The sequence below is a fragment of the Pongo abelii genome, chromosome 19 (assembly GCF_028885655.2).
Source record: "Pongo abelii isolate AG06213 chromosome 19, NHGRI_mPonAbe1-v2.0_pri, whole genome shotgun sequence".
In the NCBI taxonomy this organism is placed as follows: domain Eukaryota; kingdom Metazoa; phylum Chordata; class Mammalia; order Primates; family Hominidae; genus Pongo; species Pongo abelii.
The window spans coordinates 66583118-66592276 of record NC_072004.2 but is presented as its reverse complement, the minus strand read 5'-3'; the positions used below and the strand labels follow the sequence as shown (position 1 = coordinate 66592276).

The window sequence follows — 9159 nt, the reverse complement described above, 5'->3', positions numbered from 1 at the left end:
CAAATAGCCACCCAAATGCAGTCAGGATGACATGTGGTCAGTGCCAAGAAAACGAAGAACATGATGCCCTAAGAGTATGTACGGGGGATTTGACTGGCCAGGGAAGCTGGGGGCCTTCCCCAACAAGATGATGTCTGAGTTGAAACCTGAGGGGATGGAAGAACAGCCCAGGCAGAGGAAACAGTATGTGCAAAGGTCCTGTGGGAGGAGGGAGCATATACAATGTGCTGGGAGAAGGCAGACAAGGCTGGAGTGCAGAGAGAGGAGTGAGAGGTGGATGGAGACTGACAATGCGAGGCCTTCTAGGTCATGTTTAAACCCTTGATCCAAGAACAGAGGAAGCCTCTTTGCATTTTGGAGTTGTGTTGGGTATGGAGGGGGTGACATGATCATCTCAAGTTGGCTGTAGATCGGGGGTAATGACAGTGGAGGTGGAGGTGGGAATCCTGTTAGAAGGCGGTGGCAGTGGTCCAGGAGAGAGCTGATGCTGGCTTGAACTAGCTGTTGGCAGGGGATTAGATAAGGGTGGTGTCAAGAATGACGGCTGGATTCCTGCCTGCAGCGTTTCTCACCTGTAAAGAGGAAAGAAACAGCTCGACTTTCTCCTGGCGACAAATGAATTAACGGAGACAAAAATTATCTCAGGCAGGCATTGGTGTGAGCTGTGAGAGTAGCGCGGCTTGCTCTCCCCAGGCAGGTAGTTGTATCTTGGTTCTACCCCACATCCTTCAGGCTACCCATACCCATACAGAACCTGATGATAAAACCTTATACTGAAAACCGCAGTGAGCGTGATTTAGATTAGACTGCTGCCAACAGGGCTGGAGGAAGCTGTTGGTGGAACCAGGGCCAGGGGATGAAAGAGCAGACAGAATCCAGGTGGAGGGCCACATGCCTGGAGCACAGGAGAAAGGCTGTAAACACCTCACGGAACAGTTCAGGATCTGGCAGTGGCCTGGGAATTAAGACAGCCCAGGTGGAGGGAGCTTCAAAGGAGATTCCATACTTTGTACCTGCAAAGGTGATGCTCTTCAAAAACCTCAACCTGGGCGGGGTGCAGCGGCTCATGCCTATAATCCCAGCACTTTGGGAGGCCAAGGCGGGCGGATCACAAGGTCAGGAGTTTGAGACCAGCCTGGCCAATATGGTGAAACCACGTCTCTACTAAAAAAAAAAATACAAAAATTATCCGGGTGTGGTCGTGTGCGTCCATAGTCCCAGCTACTCCAGAGGCTGAGGCAGGAGAATCGCTTGAACCCGGGAGGCAGAGGTTGCAGTGACCCGAGATCGCGCCACTGCACTCCAGCCTGGGTGACAGAGTGAGACTCCCTCTAAAACAAACAAACAAAAAGAACCTCCACCTCTTACAGCTCACCTCCTAGAGCCCCTGGCTGTTGGAGGAAATAGAGCATGCCCAGAACACAGGGAGATGGAGTGGCCAGGATGCAGGGTATAGGCACAAGAGCTGGGCAGGCACACAGGGAACACACCTGTAGGGGTGGAGATGACTTGAGGGGCCTTCCTAGAGGAGAAGGAAGAGGTGGAGAGAAGGAGGAGATATTCAGATGGATTTGGGGAATGCTGGATATGTCAGTCTTCTCTGGCTCAGCTGGGGTTTGCTCATTTAAGCTGACAGTGAGTTGGATGTTGAGTGATATTGACACCCCCCCACCCCACCCCACCCCCAATTCAGCACTTCCCTCCAGGATCCCACGTTGCTGTCAGTTTCCAGGCCTTTAGTAAAATGATGGTGGGCTCATCATTCAGCCCCCTCATTACCCTTTCCTCCTCTCCCGCTCCAGTTTATAACTCCATCCCCTTTGGAAGATCTGCATGCTCTGCTCCCTGCTCCCACCTGCTCCTCCCTGGCCAAGGCCCAGAGTAGCCCCCATAGTGAGCACCCACTTGGCTGGGAGCTCAGGGTCTACTGTGCCTCTGGTTCACATGTTGGTATTTGAGGAGGGCCTGAGTCATCTTGGTCTTCCCTGAGCATTGCTCTACCCCAAAAAAGGCCCCTGGTGGTAGGGGGACTAACCTTGGCCTTAGGTGTTGAAGTCAAGTGCAGGAAGGATTTCCTGGGCTACAAACGGTGACAGCTGAGGGTGTGGAATTCGAGGAACCAACTTATGTGCTCCATGTTGTGTGGAAAGTCCGTAGCTGAGGGCTTGGCTGGGGGAGGGTATTGCCTCAGAGAGGAACAGGGACCACAGCAATAGACAGGCAAACAAATGGCTGTCAGCGCCACCCACACAGCCAGACAGAACATTTGCATCTCACTGTGAACACAGTGCCTGGCCCAGAGTGGTCCTCCAGTGAATGCCTATGGAGAGAAGAGAGGTTTTGGTTCCCAGTTCAATTTTCCTCTTAGTCTTCCTGATCCTCTAGTTCCTTGTCTACCAAATAGGGTGGTAATTTCTACTTCCTATCTTATCAGATTGTCATGAAGAACAAACTAACCAATTATGGCAAAAATGCTTTGTAAACACTTTGTAAACTCTGTATGAAAACATATAGGAGGCCCAAGCCCAGCACAGTGCCTGGCCCACAGTGGCTGCTCGGTATTGAATAAATGAATGAATTACCTAATCCCTACCAGAAGGTATGCTCCCCACAGGCACAGACCCAGCCTGTTTCTCCTCAGCACCATTTCCCCAGTTCCTAGCATGGGGAAGGTGCCTGACAAGTATTTGCATGGAATGAATGAAAGGTGAGACTTAATCCTACCTTCGAGGATCTTCAAGAACTTTGGAGGTGGTGAGGCTGATACCCCAGGGCAACAAACCACGCTGGCTCGACAACACTGAAGGCAGCTATTATTTACCCATTTACAGATGAAGAAACAGGCTTAGAGAGATTGAGTGACTTACCCAAGGCCCCACAGCACCTAGTCAGTGATGGATCAGGATGGGAGCCCCGGACTCGGCCTCCGATGCCCATGCTTTTCCTACCACAGAAGGCTCCTGCTGCTGAGGATCCGGTGGAGCACTGGCCTCCGTGACCATCCCCTGGACAAGCTGGAATGTTCTTTTGTGGTGGGAGGGCATGTCATAACTGCACAACATCTCAGTGACTCTGTAGCAGGAGGCTGCTGGGTTCATTAAGAGGCCAAGATTCACTCAGGATGTGCCAGGTCCAGAAACACACACGTGCCCAGGACATCTGTGTCTAGACGAAGAGACTGAAGGCAGAGAGGAGAGCTGCTGATGGACTTTCCTGACCCACAAGTCTCTGTCATGTCTGCACACAGCCAGCACCTTCCCTTTTGCACCCTGAGCCACCTCAGTCTCCCACAGACCATGTTCCCTTGGGCAGGGACTCATCACACAACTGCTGCCCTTCCCTTCCCTGACTGAACTTCAGGCTCTACCACGCAGCTCACTGCTTCCCAAAGTATGTTCTGTGGGACTATGTCTTGGGCTGTTTGTAGACATTGGGCTGTTTGTAGACATTGCTTGCAAAAAGATTGCCTGTGATGGAAAAAGCTTCGGAAAACTGTTCAAATATGCTAATCTCGCTGCATGCTAACCTTGCAGGACTTCTCAGATCCCTTATTATGCTCATGGGGAATATGAATCTCCAAGGGCTGTGGAGCTTCAGTAAAGAGCATTTTCTAAATTTATTTTGGCCCTAAGCTGTTTCTTCAGGAGCATCTCTTGGGACTGACGTGCCCCAGGGCACTCTTGGGAAGTCATTGCTGTAGCTGTGGAGAGTCCCTGAGGTGTTCCAGCAGAGTCGGAGGATCTGATCAGTCAGTGTCTTAGGAAGACTGTAGGGTGGACTGGAGGAGCTAAGATGGGAGACAGAGAGGGTACTTAGGAGGCTGCATCAACAGTCTGCAAAAGAGGAGAAGAGCCCTCCTGCCAGCCAGGCACCATGCCAAACTGGGGCATCTGTCTTCAGTGAGCTTGCAGTTGAAGCAGGTGGGCTGAGCGCCCACCAGGAGCTCTCCTCCAAGGCAGAAGATGCTAAGTGCTGCAAATGTAGCCGCATCGTCAGTCCAAGAAGACTCTTGATAACTTATTCAACTGACACTCCGTGGCTTTGGCCAGCTTCCTTTCATTTTCCTTTTCAGGAATCAATAAATAATTTGAAGTTGTCAGGTGGTACTTCGTTGTTTTTTTAACCCTCATTGATAGGGTTGATGGTCTCAGTGTTCATTCCCAAAAGTCACGTGAGGTCAGTCTACTGCCTCAATGGGGCATTGCAACTGAATGGGGAGACTTGGCTCTAAGGCTTTAAAGTGGTAAATGCCCAGTTTATTTTTAGTCTATTGTGTTGTCACAGGTTCGGTTCCATGGCACTGAGGACAGTTTAGGTTCAGCCAGGCCTAGGGTATAGGTAGGGCATAATAACATCTGCATCCTCTCCTGCCTCCTAGCCTCTGCCCCTATCTTGCACTCACTCTGCAGCTCCATTTCATGGGATAATGTAATGGGCTAATGCTGCACCCCCTCCTCCTCCCCAGGTGGATCAGGGAGCAACCAGGTCCCCAGAAACACTGGACAACAGCAGTCTTTCTTTTTTTTCTTTCTTTTTTCTTTTTTTTTTTTTGAGATGGAGTCTCGCTCAGTCGCCCAGGCTGGAGTGCAGTGGCGCAATCTTGGCTCATTGCAACCTCCGCCTCCCAGGTTCAAGCAATTCTCCTGCCTCAGCCTCCGGAGTAGCTGGGATTACAGGCACGTGCCACCATGCCCAGCTAATTTTTGTATTTCTAGTAGAGATGGGGTTTCACCAGGTTGGTCAGGCTGGTCTTGAACTCCTGACCTCGTGATCCACCCGCCTTGGCCTCCCAAAGTGCTGGGATTACAGGCGTGAGCCACCGCGCCCAGCCCGAGCAGTCTTTTTTCACTGTCCCTCCAAAGAGTCAATGTGGGAGACTGCCTGTTCTGTATGAGTCTTCCATCTGCAACTTGGCTATTCATTCAACGATTGTGGCTGTCAGGGTACTTTAGAGCGAGCACTGGGCTGCGAGTCAGGACATTTGGGATCTGGTCCTGCCTCTGCTGCTGCTGTGTGACATTCTCTGGGCCTCAGTTTTCTCGTATGGATAATAGGTATTTGGGTCTTTTCCTTTGACTTGCTGTGATTCTCCTGAAACCCCTTCCTCCAGAGATCATCTCTGGGTTCACAGTTGGGGACATTGGAAACACCCTGGGAGGCCGAGGTGGGCAGATCACCTGAGGCCAGGAGTTCGAGACCAGCCCAGCCAGCACAGCGAATCTCTGTCTCTACTAAAAAGATAAAAATTAGCCAGGTGTGGTGGCACGCACCTGTAATCCCAACTACTCAGAAGACTGAGGCAGGAGAATTGCTTGAACCCAGGAGGCAGAGGTTGCAGTGAGCCGAGATTGCACCACTGCACTCCAGTCTAAGTGACAGAGCAAGACTCCGTCAAAAAAAAAAAAAAAGGAAACACCTTCTCCTCCCTGCCCCAACAAGTTGAATTGGAATGGGATCCTTTCCCTCAGTCCCTGTCTCTCTTTGGAACCAACATGGAAAACAGATTTGTTTCCAACATAAAAATCTAGTTGAGTCACTCCCCTCTTCAACAACCTTCAGTGGCTCCCTATTGGCTTCAGGATAAAAGCATCTTTAGAATGACATAAAAGGTCCTTGGTGATCCAGCTTCTGCCTACTCTCCAAGCACCTCTCCTGCCTCTTGGCCACATTAGGCTTCAGCTTCCTGAATCTCACTGCAATTCCCCAAAAGGTTCATGTCCTATCCCTGTGCGTCACGCATGCTGGGATTTTTTTTTTTTTTTTTTTTTTTTTTTTTCTGCTCAGAAGAGCTTCCTCCTGTTTGTTTGTCTCACAAGTTCCTGTTTGGCCTTCAGGTCTGGCTCAAGTTCTAGCTCCTCCATAAAGCCTTCCCTGTTTTCTGAGCACTTACTAGGTGTAACTCACTGTGTCAAGCAGTCCCCATGCACCATCATTTAATTCTCACAACTCCATGAGATAGGTGTGATTATTTTTCCCACTTTACAGATGCGGAAACTAAGGCATAGGTAGAGCATAGTAATACCTGCATCCTTCCCTGTCCCCAGCCTCCACCCCTATCCCACACTCACTCTGAAGCTCTGGTTCACAAGGATAATGCAATGGGCTAATGCAGCACCCCCTTCACCTCCCCGGGTGGATCAGGGAGCAACCAGATCCCCCATAAGTAACTTGCCCAGCATCACAAAATGAGCAGTCAGGATCAAGACCTCACTTCTTTCTGGCTCCAAAAGCCCAAGCATTCCCTTACTTCTGGCTCCTGTCCCCATGCAGATTGCAGCTTGTATATACCAACCATCAAAAATCACTCTTTTACTGTGTGGTTCTTGGGTGTTTGCATGTCTGTAGTCCCACTAGACTGGAAGCTCCTTGAAGGCAGGGCTGTGATGATTAAATTGGTATGTGCTTGACACATCACAGATGTGCAATTAATGCTGGGTAAGGATGAAAGAAAGTGGAGGGGAAGACTCACTGGGTTCCCTACTGGAGCTCACAAAGCCTCTCACCCCAAAGCCTTGTGTAATTAGTTTGTAATTAATTAGCAATTAGTTACCTATTGCTGCTGTAATGAATTGCCACAAATTTAGTGGCTTATAAACAGATTGAGCTCAGAGGTCAGAAATCTGAAATGGGTCAGCAGGGCTGGTTCCTTCTCAAGTGGAGAAATGGTCCCTTGCCTTTTCCACTGACTAGAGGCTGCCTGCATTCCTTGGCTCATGGCCCCATCCTCATATCACTCCCACCTCAGCTTCTGTCCTCACATCTCTGTGAGTCTCCTGCCTCCCACTTTCCCTGATAAGAATACTTATGATGACACTGAGCTCATCCAGACCGTCCAGGATATTCTCTTCATCTCAAGATCCTTAATTACATCTGCAAAATCCCTTTTACCATGTAAGTAACATATTCACAGGTTCTGGGGATGAGAATGTGGACATTTTTGAGGGGCCATTATTCTGCCCACCAGACCCTGGAAACTGAGAATGAGTCAATTTGGAAAGAATGAAGACTTCTGCAGTCTCAAGTGAGCCCTCTGTCTGGCCTCATCTGCAATCATAGCGATGGGACTGTAGGAGGAGACAGGGTCTTGTTCCGTCACCCAGGCTGGAGTCCAGTGGCTTGATCACCGCTCACTGCAGCTTCAACCTCCTGGGCTCAAGCAATCCTCCCATCTCAGCCTCCAGAGTAGCTGGGACCACAGGCACACACCACCACGCCCAGCTTGAGGGACATTCTATGAACCCAGAATTCTACCCCTGAAGCAGGAGAGATTGAGGTCAGACCACAGGAGTACCATCTCCTTTTCTTGCCATGGGTGACACCTGCCCATCCAACTCCAACTTTAACTCTGACTATCCCCAAAGCCCCCTCACCCTCCACTGAGCTAAAGTCTTGTTTCTGAGACCAAGGCTGGTGCCAGGGATCCAGGGACACCCCCTCTCCCACATTGCCTTTGCCTTCCTCTCCCAGTGCGGGACAGTAGGCTCTGTCTTGGGGGTTCTGCGTACTCACAGAGCCCCGCCAGCATGACTCAAATGGGGTCACAGGGACCCTTGAGTCCTCCTTGGGTGCCTTCAGCAGGAAAAAACAAAGGATAAAATATGGTCCTGCTTCTCACTGGAAGATTTTTCAGGGAAAAGTTTGATAATTTAACTGGGAGGTAAAATATTTTCATATTGAAATAACATGGACATGTTATGGAGAAGAACACAAAATTGGCCAGAATTTTGGAAACAAAACTGGAGAATACATTGCTGGGCAGCCACTGAAGGAAAAGCTGGAGGAAGCAGAGTGGGGTCCTCTACCGAGGGCCCTGGGTTGGGGTGGGGCCACACTGAATTGTTGAGAGAGAAAACAGGTTTGTGCGTGTGTGTGTGTGTGCGCGTGTGCGTGTGTGTACTAAGGGCAGCCAGGAGTGAGGGGAATCTGGGGAGATGAATGGCAAATCTGTGTAGAATGAGGCCTGGGGGAGGTGGGGGTGAGGAAAATGCGCCTCTGTTCCTTCCATTCAGCTTTCCCGCCCGCCCTGCCACCCGCAGTCCTGCCTTCACCACTTCTTCCTTCAGAGCCTTAACTGGGACCTCTTGCAGGAGAGGCAGATGTTTCTAGATGAGGCCAGATGCTGAGAAACAGAGAGGAACTGGCCCCTCTGGGCTTGGATGCAGTGGGGAATAAAAGCAGGACAGGAAATGCGTGAGAAGGGAGTGTGATCTCCAGCCAGAGCCCTTCTATGCATGGGCCCAGCGAATCCTCACGGCAACTGGGGGAAGCAGGTGTCAGGCCCAGTTTACAGATGAATCGGTTGAGGCTCGGCACCACCATCTCAGCTTCTGAGGTTGCCCATTTCTCCCCCCCATCCCTTTTACCACTCTTTCCATACTCTGGCTTGGGTTTTCTGCTTCAGATGGACGAATCCATCCCATACCTCCCCCACAGAATCCCCCTTCTCCCTTTCAGTCTCACATAGACCCTTCCCCCTCTTTTTCCTTGCCTTGCTCTCCTGTGCTCTCCTATCCTCCTCCTCCAGGAAGCTCACCTGAGGCCATTTCCCAGCTCTGTTCTGCTGGTCTGTCTCTTCTTCTACTTGCTCCCCTCCCCCAATCAGACCGGGAGCCCCCTGTAAGCTCAGACTGTTCCTCCCATCAGATCACCTAACTAGTTCAAGGCTCAGGACTTCTTACTTACAGTCTTTGTTGGGGCAGGACAGGCTAGTCCCCCATGGCAGGCGCTGGGCATGGGAAGAAGTACAAAGGGAGCCGCCTGGGGCCCCCAGATGAGGAGAGAGTCTTGGCTTCGTCCCCAGCCCCATAAAGAAGGACGTTAACAGCCTCTTAGGGAGCGGGTGAGGGGCGATCAAAGGGGTGGCTGGGGGCTCACTGCTGAGGGAATGGCTCCGTCCACGCTCAGGGTCAATGCTGGCACCTCCTTTCTGCCCCACCAAATGGAGTGAAATACTGGGAGGCTGCTGATGAAAGGAGAGTGGCTTATTCCAGGTCCCTACTCCTTCCTACCACCTCCTCCAACCAGGCTCCCCTTGGACACTCCTCCCAACAAAGGTCCATGTCTTCCCCTCCAAGAACACCCCAGCAGCTGTTTGTTTCCTTCCATGGAGTGAGTGAGGACTGAGTGGTATCAACTGGGAGAGAAGAAGGGGAAGGGGAG

The 9159-nt window shown here is 51.0% G+C and overlaps 1 long non-coding RNA gene across 1 annotated transcript; it reads right to left on the bottom strand.

The window, feature by feature from the left end:
* Positions 1-294: 294 nt before the first annotated feature.
* On the bottom strand, positions 295-4229 carry LOC129054962 (uncharacterized). Its single transcript, XR_008519624.2, has 3 exons — positions 2868-4229; positions 2036-2320; positions 295-572 (listed from the first exon to the last, which is right to left on the bottom strand). It is a non-coding gene; the product is annotated as an uncharacterized LOC129054962 (long non-coding RNA).
* Positions 4230-9159: the final 4930 nt, after the last annotated feature.